The sequence below is a fragment of the Vulpes vulpes genome, chromosome 13 (assembly GCF_048418805.1).
Source record: "Vulpes vulpes isolate BD-2025 chromosome 13, VulVul3, whole genome shotgun sequence".
NCBI classification, from domain to species: Eukaryota; Metazoa; Chordata; class Mammalia; order Carnivora; family Canidae; genus Vulpes; species Vulpes vulpes.
Window position 1 is genome coordinate 130,767,303 of NC_132792.1, and position 17,067 is coordinate 130,784,369.

The following is a 17,067-nucleotide window of genomic DNA, read 5'->3' on the forward strand; positions in this document are numbered from 1 at the left end:
AAAGGCCACCAGGAACCCACAGACTCACAAGTCAACTTCTGGCTGACCTTTCCCAAAGAAGCATACCCTTCCACACAGCATAGCTCAGAAGGCAGATCAGACAAAATCTGGATCTAGGATGAGTTTTTATCACAGCCTTTTCTCACATACAGTGTCAGTGCTTGGCTTTTCTTGTATGGCCATGGGAGGTTTTCAAAGTGAGATTCTGAATAACTTCTTAGGGTTTTTTGGTGTACTGACTTCAGCCAAAGATCACTTGTATTTCCCGTGACTGGAAAGATTCGGACCTCATGAGTAAATAGCTTCTTGGACCAGTCACAGCAATCATCTCAACAGCATTTGGCACTTACCCGGTGACTTACAACTGCTGACCCTGCCAACATGGAGAGTTAGGATGCAGTTTCCTCATCCTCTTTAAAATTCTATAAATGTCCTTCCTGTTGAAAACAAGTAGCCAGAGGCAGCGACTAGTGACTACACATGTTCTCCTTCTGCAAATGCAGGAGAATTCAGAATTACATCCAGTGCCAGGGAGGAAGCAGCAGACTATGTACTCAAGACTCATTACATAAGCTCTTTAAGACACTTTATTTTTAATCAAAAACTGTTTTATTCATTTGTGCTATTTCATTTGTAATATCAAAGTAAGAAGGGAAATATGTCAAGAAAGAAAGGCTCTGAAGGTTACCATGGAATGGCCAAAGTGAATTTCTAAGACCATACTTTAGCTGTGCATTCATCAATATCAAGGAGGAAGAAAGGACTGGTTCTGACAGATTCTGAACTATTGGGTGTTTTTAAAGCAGAGAATTTCCTTCAAAGAAGTAGAAAGAATGTTGAGTCAGAGGAACCTAGACTTGCATATGGGCTTGACCGCTAAGCTGTGTGATCTTGGGCAGATTATCCACATTTTTAAACCTCAGTTTCCTTATTTTAGAAATGGAGAGAATAATATCTGCCTTCCAGCACCATTTCAGGGTTGGAACTAATATGCAGAGAGAAGCCAGACTGGTGTCTGGCTCATAGTAAGTTACATCATTTGTTACATCCAGTCCATTGGATGATCTCTCCAAATTACCCTCCGTCCCCATTTTTCTTTATGTCTGTTATCATCCCAGACCAAGCTGTGTATCCTATATTCATGCTATTGTTTGTCATATAGATTGCTGAACCCCATTGTATCATCTTCCCAGCTTTAACTATGACAGTAATGACTCAAACTGCATATTACTTGCATTTTTGTGGTCTTATAGAATGAGAAAGAGCAAAAGTGAAAGAGCCAGAGGGAGAATGAGAGAGATAGAAAAAGGGGGGGGGGGAGAGAGAAGAGAGAGAGAGAGAGAGAGAGAGAGAATGTGCAAATAAGGGCAAGGAAAAATGGAGACAGAAACAGAAACCATATCTCATTATGCACATTTTCCAGAGGCTCTGCCTGGTGCTCCTAAGGCTCAGGGATAGATGCATGCAATGATCAGGAATAAATGTTGCTGGAATGGCACCCAGGTATCTACTCTCCACTGGGCTACTCTTTATGTTCATTGTCACTTCTCTTTCACTTCCCACTCTATCCCCCAGACTCGATCCTCCTTTATGACCCAGCCTTTGGGCCTGCCCTAAACCTGCCTTCCTCCATGACCAGCTTGATAAACTTTGGTCCCTGGCTTTGGAGCTTGCCTTCATTCTTGGTTTAGTCCACAGTGGTTCTCTTGTGTCCCCTGGCTCCATCTGACCCCAGGATGTCCTCCACCATCTCCTCTCAACTGGACCCAATTTAGCTTCCAGTTTCTTCCCTTTCCTCTCCTCCTCAAAAGGTTTTCTAAATCTAAAACTGCTCCCATGTAGTTCTGGGCCCCTGTAGTTTTATCTCCTTACTTGCTCATTTTCCCTTCCCATCTCTTGGAACCAGGAAGACAGGGAAAATCTCTTGGTAGTGATGTCTGCACATCACAATGCTAACTCAATCCCATCCCAAGCCTGGCAAAATGGGGACTTTGACACTGTGTATATCAAAACCTGGGCTCCTGTTGTCAAGGGGCTTACATATGATTGATGGATAACACAGATATATTGATAATATAAAGAAATCTAACTGTATCAAAGTCCCATATTGAATAATAATATTACAGAATAGTGTTTATGTGGGAATGAAAACACTTGAAGTAATTGACAACAAAATAGTTCTAAATAGATCATTTTTATAATCACCCACTTTCAAAGTTGTGTCAATATAATGAGTAAAATATGATTTACTGAAGTACAGTGCACGGGGAAAATAGAATCTGTTAAGAATGACCAGTCACTGATTCCATAGAGACCAACCTACTTGATACAGACTTGATACTTACATGATGCACAATGTAAGGCACAACTGCAAGAACATCATAAAAATCTCATCAGTATTTGATAAATTGGTAGTGCTTGAATTGTCTATATATTTCTAGAATGCCAACTGTTCTAATGCATCGAATTTCAAATAAACACACAACCACTCACATACACACAACATCCCAAAGCATCTTTTAAAAATAATTGTGCTTTTTTGAGTTAAATATCTTAAATGTCAGAATTATTAGAAATAAATCAAACTGTTAACATTTTGAAGAATGTCATTTTCCGTGATGCAAAAATGGCTATTGATGAATAAAAGAAAGCCTTATTATTCAAAAATCTGAACTAATAAACTAAGGAAGCACATCAACCTTGCATGCTAGGGATCTCAGGAAAATAGTAGTCAGAGAGTACCTGGCCTCTAATAAGAAGCATTTGCTTAATCAGAATTACAATAATCTCAACTGGGCTTCAAGTTTGAATGGTTCAGAATTCCTCCTTCAGCATCCTAACTAAAAGCCACCCTGATGGATAAAAATAAAGCCAGTCTCTTACTCTTTTGCCTATTTTTGATCTCCTAATTAAAACTTTCATGATAAATAATATATTATCTCACAGTCTGCATTTACTTTTTTATAATTTCTAGGAAAAAAATGTAGACAAATCCTGATTTTTTCTTGGTAATAGTCATAGCTTCTTTGTGATTAAGGTACAAATAGGCAAAAACACATTATCTTTATTTGTAAAATAGAATTACATAATTAATTGGATTTTAATACACAAGGGCCAAACATTGTGGAAGGAAACATTCAAATTCAAAGTGCCTTTCAGGGCATTCAGGCATCCAAAATTGCATAAAAGCATCTGGGGTTTTCATAGCCAAATGATGATGTCAAAGATGAATAGTGTTCAAATTTTTTGTTGAAATCTTAGAATCAGGGGATTCCTGGGTGGCTCAGCGGTTTAGCGCCTGCCTCTGGCCCAGGGTGCGATCCTGGATACCCGGGATGGAGTCCTGTGTCAGGCTCCCGGCATGGAGCCTGCTTCTCCCTCTTCCTGTGTCTCTGCCTCTCTCTCTCTCTCTCTCTCTCTCTCTCTCTCTCATGAATAAATAAATAAAAAATAAATAAATAAATCTTTAAAAAAAAGAAATCTTAGAATCATGTGGCATCAAGTCAAGTCATATGGAGAAGAATAAAACATAAAAACAACTCAAAACAGAAATTCTCTGATTAAAGAAGATAGATGGCTTGGGACTCTGAGTGCATACTCCATCATCTCCCCTTATAGCCCCTGAGGTACCTCCAAAGCAACCCTGATGCTCCAGGAGGCACAAAATGAAAACCATGATATTTATTTATTTTAGATTTGAGCTTGATATAATGGAAGCAATGAACATTAAATTGGTAAATTCTCTTACCATTATCTGATCCAGAGAGTGTGTTTTCTGTTATCCTGCCAGAGACTCCAAAGTCAACTGTAATAGTCACAGTGAGGCAGAATATGAGATGTTCCATGAGGTTTCTTCCTTTTCAGGCCCATCAATCTAGGCTGACAAAAGCATTAGGATACTTATAATTTATTGAACACAGAAGACAGAAAAGCATGAACTAAACAAGTAAAAAACAATTTCAGAGGGATCTGTACTATGAAAAAAATTAAATTGGGTAGCAGGATAGAGAGCAATGATTACATCATCCAGGTATATTATTTTAAGCCTCTTCTCTGTACTAGTACCCATACACTAATATCCTTCTCTAAATTGTTTTTCTCTTTCTGTACTAAATGTAAAATTGGCCTGGGGTCACCTCTCTTTCAGAAGAGAATCGATCACATTCCCTGAGAAGGTCAAGAGGGGAGGTGTTAAGGTGGTTATCCTCCTTCCTGAATTTTCTGTCTTGCTTCTCTGCAACAAAGTGGTGAGATATCCAGGGTCAAGATTAGGAATTGGGTCTAGGAAAAGCTTATGAGTGAGGCCACCTGCTCTATCTCTAACATATTCTTCTGGAAAGGATAAAATGTTTCCAATCTACCTCTCTGGAGTGAGTCATAATTTTGCAATTTTTCACAGATTGACTCTCTGTAAACCTCATATGTGAACATATAAAACCCATCAGCTCCCAACGGAGACCTTTAGAGCTCTGAATCCCCAAAACCTTTCTCTTTATATGGTGAAGATAAATGAATATTGTTGCTACTTTTGCTAGAGGGTTACCAGTGGCAGTATGAAACAAGTTTCAGATGCCACATTACATAGATCCTTCCAAAGCCTTGAGAAAGGTCCTCGTGATGAGTTTACGTAGTCAAAAATTATAAAAATTGCAAAAGATAGTATATTTTTCTATCATTTCCTCACATTTTGTTTCAGGCTCCAAGACTCATGTCTGCCCCTGAGCATTATTCTACATAGAGCTTACCCATCTGTAAGGCCAAGTAGGCTACAAACGCTCTACTTGTTTTACTAAAAATAACACTTAACTTTTACTTTACTAAACTTAAATAGAAACTTTACTCAAAAGAATGTTTTGACTATTGAATTGTTACTTACACAGATGTAAGTAAAGGTGTAGTGAGTGCTTGTGTTTGATATTCAAATGTTTGAACAGTATTTATTAATAATGAGTTCAGTCCATTTCCTTCCCAAGTTGTCTTTTCTTTCAAGGGTAAGGGCCACCAAAACAATAGTGTGAAGAAGTAAACCAAAAATCACAAAACATGAGGACTCTCCATGTCATGGACTTCATTATACGGTACATATCTTATAAATAAGATGTGGTCTATGTGCCATGAATGTGCTAGGAAACATAGATCAGACCAGCTTCTGGGGCCTTCAGGATTTCAGAAGGCCTCTTAGAATTATAAGGAATACAAATGATTTTACTGTGTTCCTAAGACAGTGATAAACTTTTTGTTCAAATTCATTCACAATACAATGACAATTTACCACTAGATGATACCCCCCAAAGTTGCCCTATGAGGCTCTGTACTTAACTTCTGCAGGAATGAATGGAGTGACTGCAACAGTGTAAATCTAGATATGAGTAAGGAATTTCTATTTGTGTGGTGTGATTCAAAGAGCAACTAAAATATATCAATCTCAGCATATTTGAAACTCCTCAAAGATTCAGATTCCTTACCTTCAGCCTAGGGTTGTTTTCTTATCCTTAAATGTTCCCTCATGGGAAAAAAAATTCATCAACCACATTAAGCTGTTGTATATAATTGTCCTAGATGGGATCAATTCAACAGTATCATAAATATAAATAAATAACTGGCATATAAAGCAATAGAGTTACATGAATTCCCAGTGCAGTGACGGAAACCAAGAAGAGAAAGATCTAAAGACTGAGTCTGGGAAGATGAGAAGAACCTTTATATTCAAAGTATATTGGATATCTAATAATAAATTTATAATAAACCATCTCTGTACATATCATTTTGATAGAGCTTTATTTTAAGGGAGGAGGAAAAGAATAATTTGTTTTTTAATGTGCTATTTGGATTTTTCAAAGTACATACCTATCTGGTAAAGAACTACAAATATGTATCATATTCACATATTCATGCATCTATAAATATGAAAATACATGTCATTATTAGTCTATTTTGTCTTTCTCCAAAAATCATACTTTTTCAGCTAAAAGTCAGATTTGAGTAAGTCCAATTCTCCTTTTAGATCATAAGCATCTCATCTGGTAAGAGAAACCATGCTTTTTTTCTTGTGATATTCTCAGCATCTAGCACACAGACTGGCACAAAAATTACATGGAGTAAATGAGATCTGAAAAACATAAAAGTGTTGAATAAGTTGATAACCAAGCATATTTTAGTAGTCTAAAGGGACAAAAAGCAAAGAAAAATATTTTCAAGACTCACAGGGCACATTTATGAAAATGACAATGTTCTATCAGATAAACTACCTCACTTCAAATTACGAAAAGTAAATACACAGCAGTATCATAAAGAAGTATTTTATTCATGAAAATGGACTTTGAGAATTATATCAATTTCTAGAGTAAAATTTCTTTTTTAGGAAGAAATTTGGTAGGGCAGTGATGTATGATGACATCCAGTAATATATTATTGGTTAAGAGGATCAAATAATTCCTCTTTCAACATTACCTATTTTGTACAACTATCTTCTATTTTGCCCTTTCCTTATTAGCCATATTTCTTATCCCTAAATCAGAAGTTACAAATTGCTAGTCCCAGGCTGGATTTAGACTTTTGCAATACCCTATTTGGTATTCAAAGAGTTAGTTAGATTTCTTTTTTCTTTTTAAATTTTTTTAAATTTATTTATGATAGTCACAGAGAGAGAGAGAGAGAGGCAGAGACACAGGCAGAGGGAGAAGCAGGCTCCATGCACCGGGAGCCCGACGTGGGATTCGATTCCGGGTCTCCAGGATCGCCCTGGGCCAAAGGCAGGCGCCAAACCGCTGCGCCACTCAGGGTTCCCAGATTTCTTTTTTCATATTAAAAAATCCAAATGTCCTAATTTGTCTTTTCTTGAGAAAAAATAGTAGAAACATGAATATTTGACCTATGTGTTCATTGTTAGCAAGAGCCTAGAGGTGAAAAGAAGCTTCTCTTCAAATAGAGTACTATAGGGTCTGCAGGTAATCAATCACATCCTTACTCAATCCTTGTCACTCACTTAACCAAACCACAGGGCCCTCCTATGATCTGTGTATAACCTCTAAACAGATTAATAGTTTTCACTTAAAATAAATTTTTAAATTTTAAGTCTCTATATAGTCCAATTGGCTATTCCCAACCAGGTATTTAATAACTACAGTATGCTAGTACACAAAAAATCTGCATGCCATCCTTCTCAAGAAAATATTCTAATGCATGTTTGCTTACTGCAAGGGTTCCAAATGCAGCTTGAAGACTTGGGTAAGAAATTGAACTAAGTTTTTGTTGAGCTGAAATTCTATTCTTGCTCTCTCTTCCATCCTTTGTTGAAGGAGATTTTTCTGAAGTTAACATGATTTAATAGGTTAGCGTTAGGGTAAAGGAAATTGATTGAACATGTTCAATAAAAAAGGTAGAACAGCAATGAGCCATGACTCCGAGATCACACAGGTGGAGGGATGCCATCAACATGTTGCTTTTTTCCCTGCAGTCTACAAGATCAGAATGTCCAATTTGTTAACTACTATGATCAACTATAAGTACTCAGTATGGCACCATGCGCCATTTAGCTAACTGGTAGCAAGTTGATTACATTGGATACCCTTTTTCATGGAGGGAGAAACAATTTAAAATCACTAGAATAGAGTTATTATTTATTTGGATTTGTTTTCCCTATCCACCACTCTTCTGCCAGGACCAGTAGAGACCTACTGACTGTTAATAGAAAAGTACAATAATCAGGACACCTGGGTGCTCAGCGGTTAAGCATCTGTCTTCAGCTCAGGTCGTGATCCTGAGGTCCCGGGATCGGGTCCCACATCGGGCTCCCTGCATGGAGCCTACTTCTCCCTCTGCCTACGTCTCTACCTCTCTCTCTCTGTGTGTGTGTGTGTGTGTGTGTGATAAATAAATAAATAAAATCTAAAAAAAAAAAAGGAAGGAAAATTACAATAATTACATGTAGACAGTATGACAAGGGAATAAAAGTTAAATTCACCCTGCCTGTTGAATCCCTATCAGACCCACAGGTCTGCTCAAGGCAAAAGAAAGTGAAATGGGTAGTCTAGAACAGAAATCATAAATAAATAGTACTAATTTACTCTTGTCCATGAAAGTCACTAACACATAAATGACATAGTCTTGCGTAAGTCTTGCCAACCAAAAGGATGTTATTGGGCTTTTCTCTTAAAGTTTTTGTTACAAAAATAATAGTGTTCCATATCAATTAAAAATGCCATTTTAGGGATGCCTGAGTGGCTCAGTGGTTGAGCATCTGCCTTCAGTTCAGCGCGTTCAAGTCCCACATCAGGCTCACCACAGGGAGCCTTCTTCTTCCTCTGCCTGTCTCCTCCTCTCTGTGTCTCTTATAAATAAGTAAATAAAACCTTTCTAAAAAGTTACATTTAAGTAGTGATTATACTTTTTCAAACTATATGTACTGCTCTGAAGAGTTTATATGCTGCAGGTCAATGCATGGGACTTTACAGTCAAGATGAAATTAGTTCTCTGTGGACTATCAGAAGTAGAACACTTGTAGTAAAGAGACTACATTCAAATTAGTGAGTCCACTGTGTAGCACTCCATAGGCAAGAGTTTCCTGAGTGCTCTCAAAACCATTACTATACACTCTAAGCATTTGTTTCTATATTTAAGGACAGTTGCTTATGAAAAGAGATCTTCAAGATAGAACAGTCATGGTAAGAAAATATACAGATCCCCATAAGGCAAATTAATATCATTTTAAGAAACAAAACACTCTGTGCCGTTTGATATCTAATTTAAGACTTTATTATGTTAACAATTACATGAGTGGAGTCTTTTCCAGTAATTTTTCCATTTGATAATCCTAACCATTTAGTTCAAAATGATCTTCATGCAAAGATGTATATTATGAGCTCATGAAGAGAGACAATTCTGAGTAGTAAGGGCAGGAATGAGTCATAGGCATCCTTCATAAAGTAATTATGCACCTGCTGGGAAGTGTTTTTCACCTCCAGTAAATATTGACATGCCCTTCTTCTCCATCACAAGAGGAGGATTTATTGGAGTGTGTGTTGTACCAGAGTTTTCACAAAAGTCTTGATCTGGGGCTATTTTATTTACTGGTATCAAACAAATACAAGTCACTGGGATTTATAGTCAAACCTGAGCTGCAAGTGGACAATAGAATTAAGTATAGCATCAGATTCAAGGGAAAGGAAGAAGTCAGAAACCAAAAAGTCATTGCTTTAAACATAAGAGCCAGGAAGGAACATATATCAATTTACTGACCAGAATCTAGGGCAAAGGGAAGCATCTATTCCCACAACAGAGGCCAGACACAGAGCGTCTGGCTCTAAGGCTCTAAGGCTCTAAGTCAATCAACATAAGCACAATCGTTTGCAGGGAGGGTGAGGTGAAGGGAGAGTGTCATTGAAAATATCCAGATTTTTTTCTCTAAACATCCAGTTGACTCTTGACCTGTGTAAGTTGTTCTTCTAGATTCATCTGCTACCCTCTCCTGTGGCCCTTGCACCCTATAGTAATGTTCTTTTAAGAGTTCTTAATTAGTTAACTCTCTTTTTATCATGCTGCAGTACTTCCATTCTTCAGAATGACTTTTGAGTCCACATAGTCAAGGACTTCATATCATTTCTTGCCCTCCCCATCTCCAGGGCCTCTACCTCCACCCACTTCAGCTGCCCCTCCCACAGTCACATCCTGGACTCATCACTCCACTCTTGAAATCTTTAGTTAAGGCACACAACTGTCCAAAAACAGTCTCTGTCCTGGTTCTCTCATCAATTTCTCCCACTTCACCTGCTCTGGATCCTCAAAAGCCCTCCAATCCTTTCTCCTTTTCAAAGATTTCTCTTGTCTACACATCTTTCTTTATACAGCCTGGATCCCACATCCCGACACTTGGATCACTATCTTGCCACAACTTTTGCTACCTAACCTCATTATCTTTTCATTGTTTTCATAGGGTAAAAGCCCAACATTGAATTAACCCAAATCCATTGTTATTTAACCTCTGGTAGTCTACATCAAAACATCCTCCTCCCCTCCATTCTTCTTCATTATTGCCTGATGACCTTGCCTTTTTCTTAATGGAGGATATAAAAGCCATGAAGTGGAAATGGCCTCGACTCTTTGCCATGCCCCCTACATGCTTACCTGCATCAATCACTACCCATGCTTGTTACCTCACCGCCTTTCTAATGCAGTCGTCTTTCTCTAGACATTTGAGTACTTCTTCACCCATGCTCTGGTTCTCATACCTTCCAGCTCCCATTTAAATCTGTTTTCATAATTTAAAAAATTTAATAATTTTTAAAATAAATTAATTCATTTAATTATATATACCATATTGCTCTTTCGTGTGCTCACAATCAACATGGCCCCTTAAAAAAATGTCCTTTCTTTTGGCCAATTTCTCCAAAGTATCCTTGAACAACAGTAAGTTTTTGAACACTTATATCAGGAATTTTACATTAATTAGTAACTACCACATGAGGAAGCTATTATTCCCATTCTACCAATTAGGAAACTGGGTCTCAGAGTCAAGTAAATATCTTAACATTCCACAGTGACTGTGGCAAAATTGGGATTGAAATCTAGGTCTGTCTGTGCTGATGCTTGTCTCTTTCCTTTTTGCTATTTTGCCTTGATCACTCTCCTGCTGACCTACAATGCATTGTTTTCCTGTTCCTATCTCTCTGCATCTGGAAAAAGTCAAATTAAGGCACTGCTAATAATAGTGGGAAGAACCACTTAGAGACAAAGAGCTTGTTCAGCACTCGAAACAGGAGGAAGTAGTAATAACCAAACTAACCTCATCCTGTTTTCTCCTTAAGGGATCCAAGGTAAGTGAATAGTGCCCTGTAGTGGAGATGTTACCTCTCACATCTCATGACACTCTTGTTACATGCTTTCAGAGGTGGAATAAAAGGGAGCAGGACTACAAGTGACCTGAAATCTCTCAGATTAGCTTCAGATCTTACAGCAAATGGAACTCAAAGATCCCAAGACAAATACCAGCTGTCCTCAGAGCTACACTACTCACAATCAGGTGTCCTGGTGAGGATGCACACACTCAATGACTGCTTATTGAGGATCTTTTATGTGGAGAAAACTGTACTACAAAGGGGTACCAGATATAAAGTATATCCTCAACCATTTTACAAAACAGTGGGATAGATATAGTGAACTATAATTCAAGATAGAAAAAGATAAGTTCCCAATGAGAGGTACAGATAAAGCATAAAAGTTGTCCAAAGGAGTGTATGTATAATCTAAAGAGATACCTAAATGTGGGGTACTTATGGTAAAGGGTTGATAGTTTAAGCTGTCCATACATTGAGAAAAGGCTGGCTAGAAGCAGGACACATTGTTGGAAAAGCCTTCTGATTTCTCCCTTACTAAGACCACTTCTGTCTCCACATCTTCTTTTATTCATCCTACATAGGGTCCAGCTCATGATGACTCTTGAATGTTAGCCTAAGAAATGTGATCCTGTTAATTAGGACATGGGATAAAAAACTCAAAGCTTTCCTTTAGAAGGGCTCATCTGATAGCATTATTTGAAAAGGCTGGAGGACTAGGGAGCCAGAGAATCAAGCTCAAAATTATGAACACTACTATGGTTTCCTCTCCTCAAAATTGTGAAGTTTTTCAATGAACCATAATATCAAAGAGAATTTGTTGAAAATCCATGTTAGCATACCACTCTCTGTACAGTTTGTACAGTGGTATTTCAAAGGTACATTATTCTTATCATCTGCTTTTGTAAATCCTATAAAATTAAGATGTAACCCTTACAAAATAAGATGTAAAAGGGCACATAAAGATACAAGGCTGAAATGATATATGAATAATAAAATATAGATTACAGTAATATACAGATTCCCAGGCTCAGAAGAGCAAGAGTCAGTAAGCTTTTCATATAAAGTCATATAGTAAATGATTTAAGACTTGTGGCAGTATTTGATCTCTGTCACAAATACTCAACTCTGATTTTGTAGCAGAGGAGCAGCAACACAAATTACAGAAAAGAATAAGCCTGGTTGTGTTCCAATAAGTCTGTTTATAAAAACAGAAAAAAAACATTTAAAAAAACAGTGGGCATTCCATAGAAGCTAAAACTAGTGGCTAAAATTTTGATGAGAAACAAGTATACTCCCACAAAATCCATAATAGAACTTAAAATATATTTGTTAACTTCACAATGGAGAAGCTTGAAGATGCAATGTCAACCAAGTAGTTAAATTGGTATCACCAGCAATCGTGTGCCACCTGAAATGATGCATTGAGATAAACACAGAAGCATTTCTGAGATATTCCAGTCAAGGATGCAAAATCTGAATCTAATCATGAGAATGAGACAAACTCAAAATGAAAGATATTCTCCAGAGTATGTGTTTGGACACATCAAACATGTCAAGTTCATGAAAGAGAGGGAAAACCTGAGGAACCGGTCCAGGCCAGGAGACTAAAGAGACATGGCAAGTAAATACAATGTGCCATCCTCGATTGGATCCTAGACCTTAGAAAGGACATTCTAGGGACTATTAACAAAATTCGAATGGATTACATGGTAGCATTGTATAATTTCCTGGTTTTCATGGTTGCACAGTGCTTATATTGGAGAGTGTTCTTGTTTTTAGGAAATAAATAGTGAAGCATTGAGGTACAACAGGACATCATGTCTTTCATTTACTCTTGAATGGTTGAGAAAAATAATATGTATAAATATAGGGGGATGGAGAAAGATAACTCAATGTGGTAAACATTGAGGTATCTGGGGAAGAGTTCTTCACACCATTTTTGCCACTTTTCTATAAGCTCAGAATTATTTTTAAAAAAAGGTTAAAGGATGGGCTATCATATATCAACTAAAGGCAGAAAATATGCCAAAATCTCTGGGAGTGCATGAAAAGGATTTTTAAGCAATGAGAGGCTAGTGTAATCAATTCATGCCCTGGGCAGAACAATTCATTAGAAATTTCCAGCTGACTTTGAAGAGAAGCTTTTTAACTTCCAATAACATTCTCAATTTAAGGAATAAAACAAAACTGAGCATAGTCAAATAGAAAATGCTAATGAAATCATGGTATACTTCAACATGCCTCAAAATAATTCCATCAATGCTAAAGATGCTATACAAATCAAAATTATAAGCACGGGTCATAAAAAGAAGCATTATCACTGTGATGCTGTTGGTATTACCAATGGTCAAGAGCTGCCACCAGATTTAAGTTTAAACCAAAAACTTTTTAAAAAAATAAAAAATAGGGCAGCCTGGGTGGCTCAGCGGTTTAGTGCCGCCTTCAGCCGAGGGTGTGGTCCTGGAGACCGGGATCAAGTCCCATGTCAGGCCTCATGCATGGAGCCTGGCTTCTCCCTCTGCCTGTGTCTCTGCCTCTTTCTCTCTGTGTTTCTCATTAATAAATAAATAAAATCTTCTAAAAAATAAAAATAAAAATAAATAAATAAACCTAAAAATTGTAACTAAGAATAAAGGCAAATACAGATATTATTGGTCCCTGCATTTATATAACTTGGAGACTCCTCTCTAGGAAAAACAATATAAATTTGTGAATACAATAGCTAATGGTTACTAAGAAAGACAAAATAAATCATAACAAATAAATTTTTAAGAACTGACAAATATAACAATCCAAAAAATAATGTAATGTTTGTATTAATTAGATGCCTGATTTTTTCAAATGCTTCCCTAGATTTTGTGGCTACTCCTCCTTTGATCACATTTCCATATGACAAAATTCTGTGATTTCATAGTCTATACAGAAAATAGAAGGGGATCTTGCTAGTGAGGAGCTGGGAATCCTAAGCTTCATTAGCTACAAATAAATCTACTCTGCCTGTAAATTAGTCAGAGATGTTGCCGTGCATGCAGAGAACATCAAAAGGATGATGTCTGAGCTGATGTAGTCCTAGATAAAAGATGTCTGGAAGTTCTACCCAACCCACCAAGTGTGTTGACTCTTGTACCATTTTTGAGTATATAAGGTCAACAATTAAAGAATAAGCTTTTGAAACATGATGGAATTGGTTTTAATTTATTATGAGTGACATGGGATTGAAAGTCTATTAATAAAGTCTAAAAGCATTCCTTCAAAAAGCATAAATAAAAACTCTAAATGATACAAAATCATGGTGGCATGGTTTATGTGACTACCCTTTGAGTGTGAGTGTGCACGCGATATGTAAAATATTGGTGCCTGTTATAATCCAGGGCATCTCACTTTCACCAACATAGGGACATTTCACTTGCTTCCGTGCCTGTTATGAAGACGTATAGCTCAGGGGCCAAGGAGTTTAGGGCAACTAAAACAAAGCATTTACAACAAAGGAAAACTTAACAGTGATTTAAAAACCACTAAGTTCTGGGCTGGGTTGGGCCCAATTAGGTCAGTTAGGGTAAGTCTGAGTAGGGTCCTAGGGGCAGAATGGAAGAAAAGCAACCAGGAGCTGATGGAGCTAGAGAGTTGGCTTAAACTAAAGTCCTAGTAGAGCTATGAAGTGCAGAAGCTAATTCCACAGCAGGAGCAAGAAGGTCAAAAGTGAAGGTGGGTAGAGCTTGACAGACCTCCAGAAACAGGATGGGAGTCCCCAGCATTGTCTTGGTGAAAGTCCACCCATGGCTCACTCCTTGCTGACGTGACTCCTGAAGGGGCTCCAGGAATGCAGCTGGCAATCATCTACCACATCAGGAGCAGCTGAAAGAGTTGCATCTGTTTAATCATAAAAGCCAAAACTAAGGCATTAGAACCATCTTCACATTAAAGGACTGCAGACATGCAGAAAAGGGAACAAATTTATTCCATACAGTTCATGTGACAAAACTAGAGCTGACATGGAGAATTTACAAGGGGACAGATTCTGAGCACTAAAAAAATGGACTCTACTAGAATTATTTCCTTTGTTCACCTGGAACAATACCTGGATCATCCTAAATTAACAATAATATTTATTAAATTAGTTAATAAAAATAAGAAAGAACTGCTCAGCAGTTAATGTAGTTCTATTGTGGATTGGAAGCTAACACATCCCTCTGGGTTTAGGGATTGTATCAGAGGCTTGACCATAATGGGATCTTATACATAAAACTGAGTATGTGCCAGACACTATCCAAATTATCTTCTGCATATTGTTACATTTAACTCTCACAACCACCCTAGAAAGTAAGTTATATTATTAATTCTATTTTTTGGTTTATTTGTTTTTATATTTTTTTATTGGAGTTTGATTTGCCAACATATAACACCCAGTGCTCATCCCGTCAAGTGCCCCCTCAGTGCCCGTCACCCAGTCACCCCATCCCCCTGCCCACCTCCCCTTCTACTACTCCTTGTTCGTTTCCCAGAGTTAGGAGTCTCTCATGATCTGTCACCCTCTCTGATATTTCCCACTCATTTTCTCTTTCCCCTTTATTCCCTTCACTAGTTTATATATTCCCCGAATGAATGAGACCATATAATGTTTGTCCTTCTCTGACTGACTTACTTCAGTCAGCATAATACCCTCCAGTTCTGTCCACGTTGAAGCAAATATTAATTCTATTTGACACATAAGGCAACTGAGACACAGAGACATTCCATTATTTACCCAAAGTCATAGAACAGATAAGTGGTCAAAATAGGATTTGAACTCAGTAAGGCTGGTAATAGAAACTCTGTCTTAACCACCACATTGAACCATTTGGCAGAGAGGAGTTAGACTCAAGTTCAACCACCAGGTATTACAGATCATGTCAGACATTTTAACTTTATTATTTAATTTAATCCTCCCAAAGCCAAAGATCACTAAAGAGTAAGTGGGAGAATTACAATTTGAACTCAGTTCCTTGTGATTCCAAATCATGGTTTTTCTACTATATTAAGCTGCTTGATATATTGAGCAATACTTGTATGTGGACAAACTTGCCTTTAATAACACATTCTGAGTTTTCTTCCCAGATCCTAATGCTAGAAGTTACACAGCCAAACTGGTCTGTGGAACTGTTCAAGGGTAAGCATTTAAATGGGACTGGCAGCAATTGCCTGGTGGTGCTAGAGCTGTGAGTGTTATGAACTTTTCAAAAAGAAAGCTGTGGGCAACTGACATTCTCAGTCTGGAAATGGTAGAGGCAGCCCTTGGAGCTCACAGATTCTAGTGCAATGCCAACCTTGCAGACTGGCATGTGGGCCTTGCCTATGCCATCACAGGCTGAAACCTGCATATGTGCACACACACATACATGTCTTAAGTGATGAAGGAGCCAAGCAAGGAAATGCAACTGCAGCAGAGAACCTGGGACAGACATAAAGACAGAACTAAAGGACCTAGGACTGCTCTAGAAGGCCACCTTTGGGTAAATGTAACTTCTGGTGGTGAAGGATTTGGATATTAAACCATTAAGGGGGATGGAAATCGCGGATGAAGAAAAGAGATTTCCACGTTGCATACCAGCTGTCCTCAAAGTCAGAGACAATCCAGGTTCTAGCTTCTATAGTCCTAGAAATAAAATAAGGATCAATGATTAGATCCTATAGAGATCTGTATTTTAGCTCATAGAAGAAAATACTTTCTAAAAATCGGATCCAGGGGTGCCTGGGTGGCTCAGTCTAAGCATCTGCCTTTGGCTCAGGTCATGATCTCAGGGTCCTGGGATTAGGCCTGGCATCAGGCTCCCTGCTCAGTGGGAAGTCTGCTTCTCCCTCTCCCTCTGCTCTTCCCCTCTGCTTGTGCTCTCTCTCTTTCAAATAAATAAACAAAATATTTAAAAAATAATAAAAATAAAAATCAGATTCAACTGAAAAGGAGTTGAATGTGGGGAGGTAGGAAGATCCTCATTAATGGAAATGTCATTCCACTCAGTAAACAGAAACACACACACTCACACACACACACACACACATATACACACACATGCTCATTTGCACTTACCAGTGAAATGCCATTGCCAAGGGTTCTGTGGAGATAATCATGCAATTTGTGTGTTCTGTGATGCTCCCTTAGTGCATCCCATCTTTCTTTATAGGAAGAAATCTACAGTATTTGCTCCACATTCTAAAAATTATCCTTCGTAACCTTTCTCTGCTTAGTAGATGCCTCCTT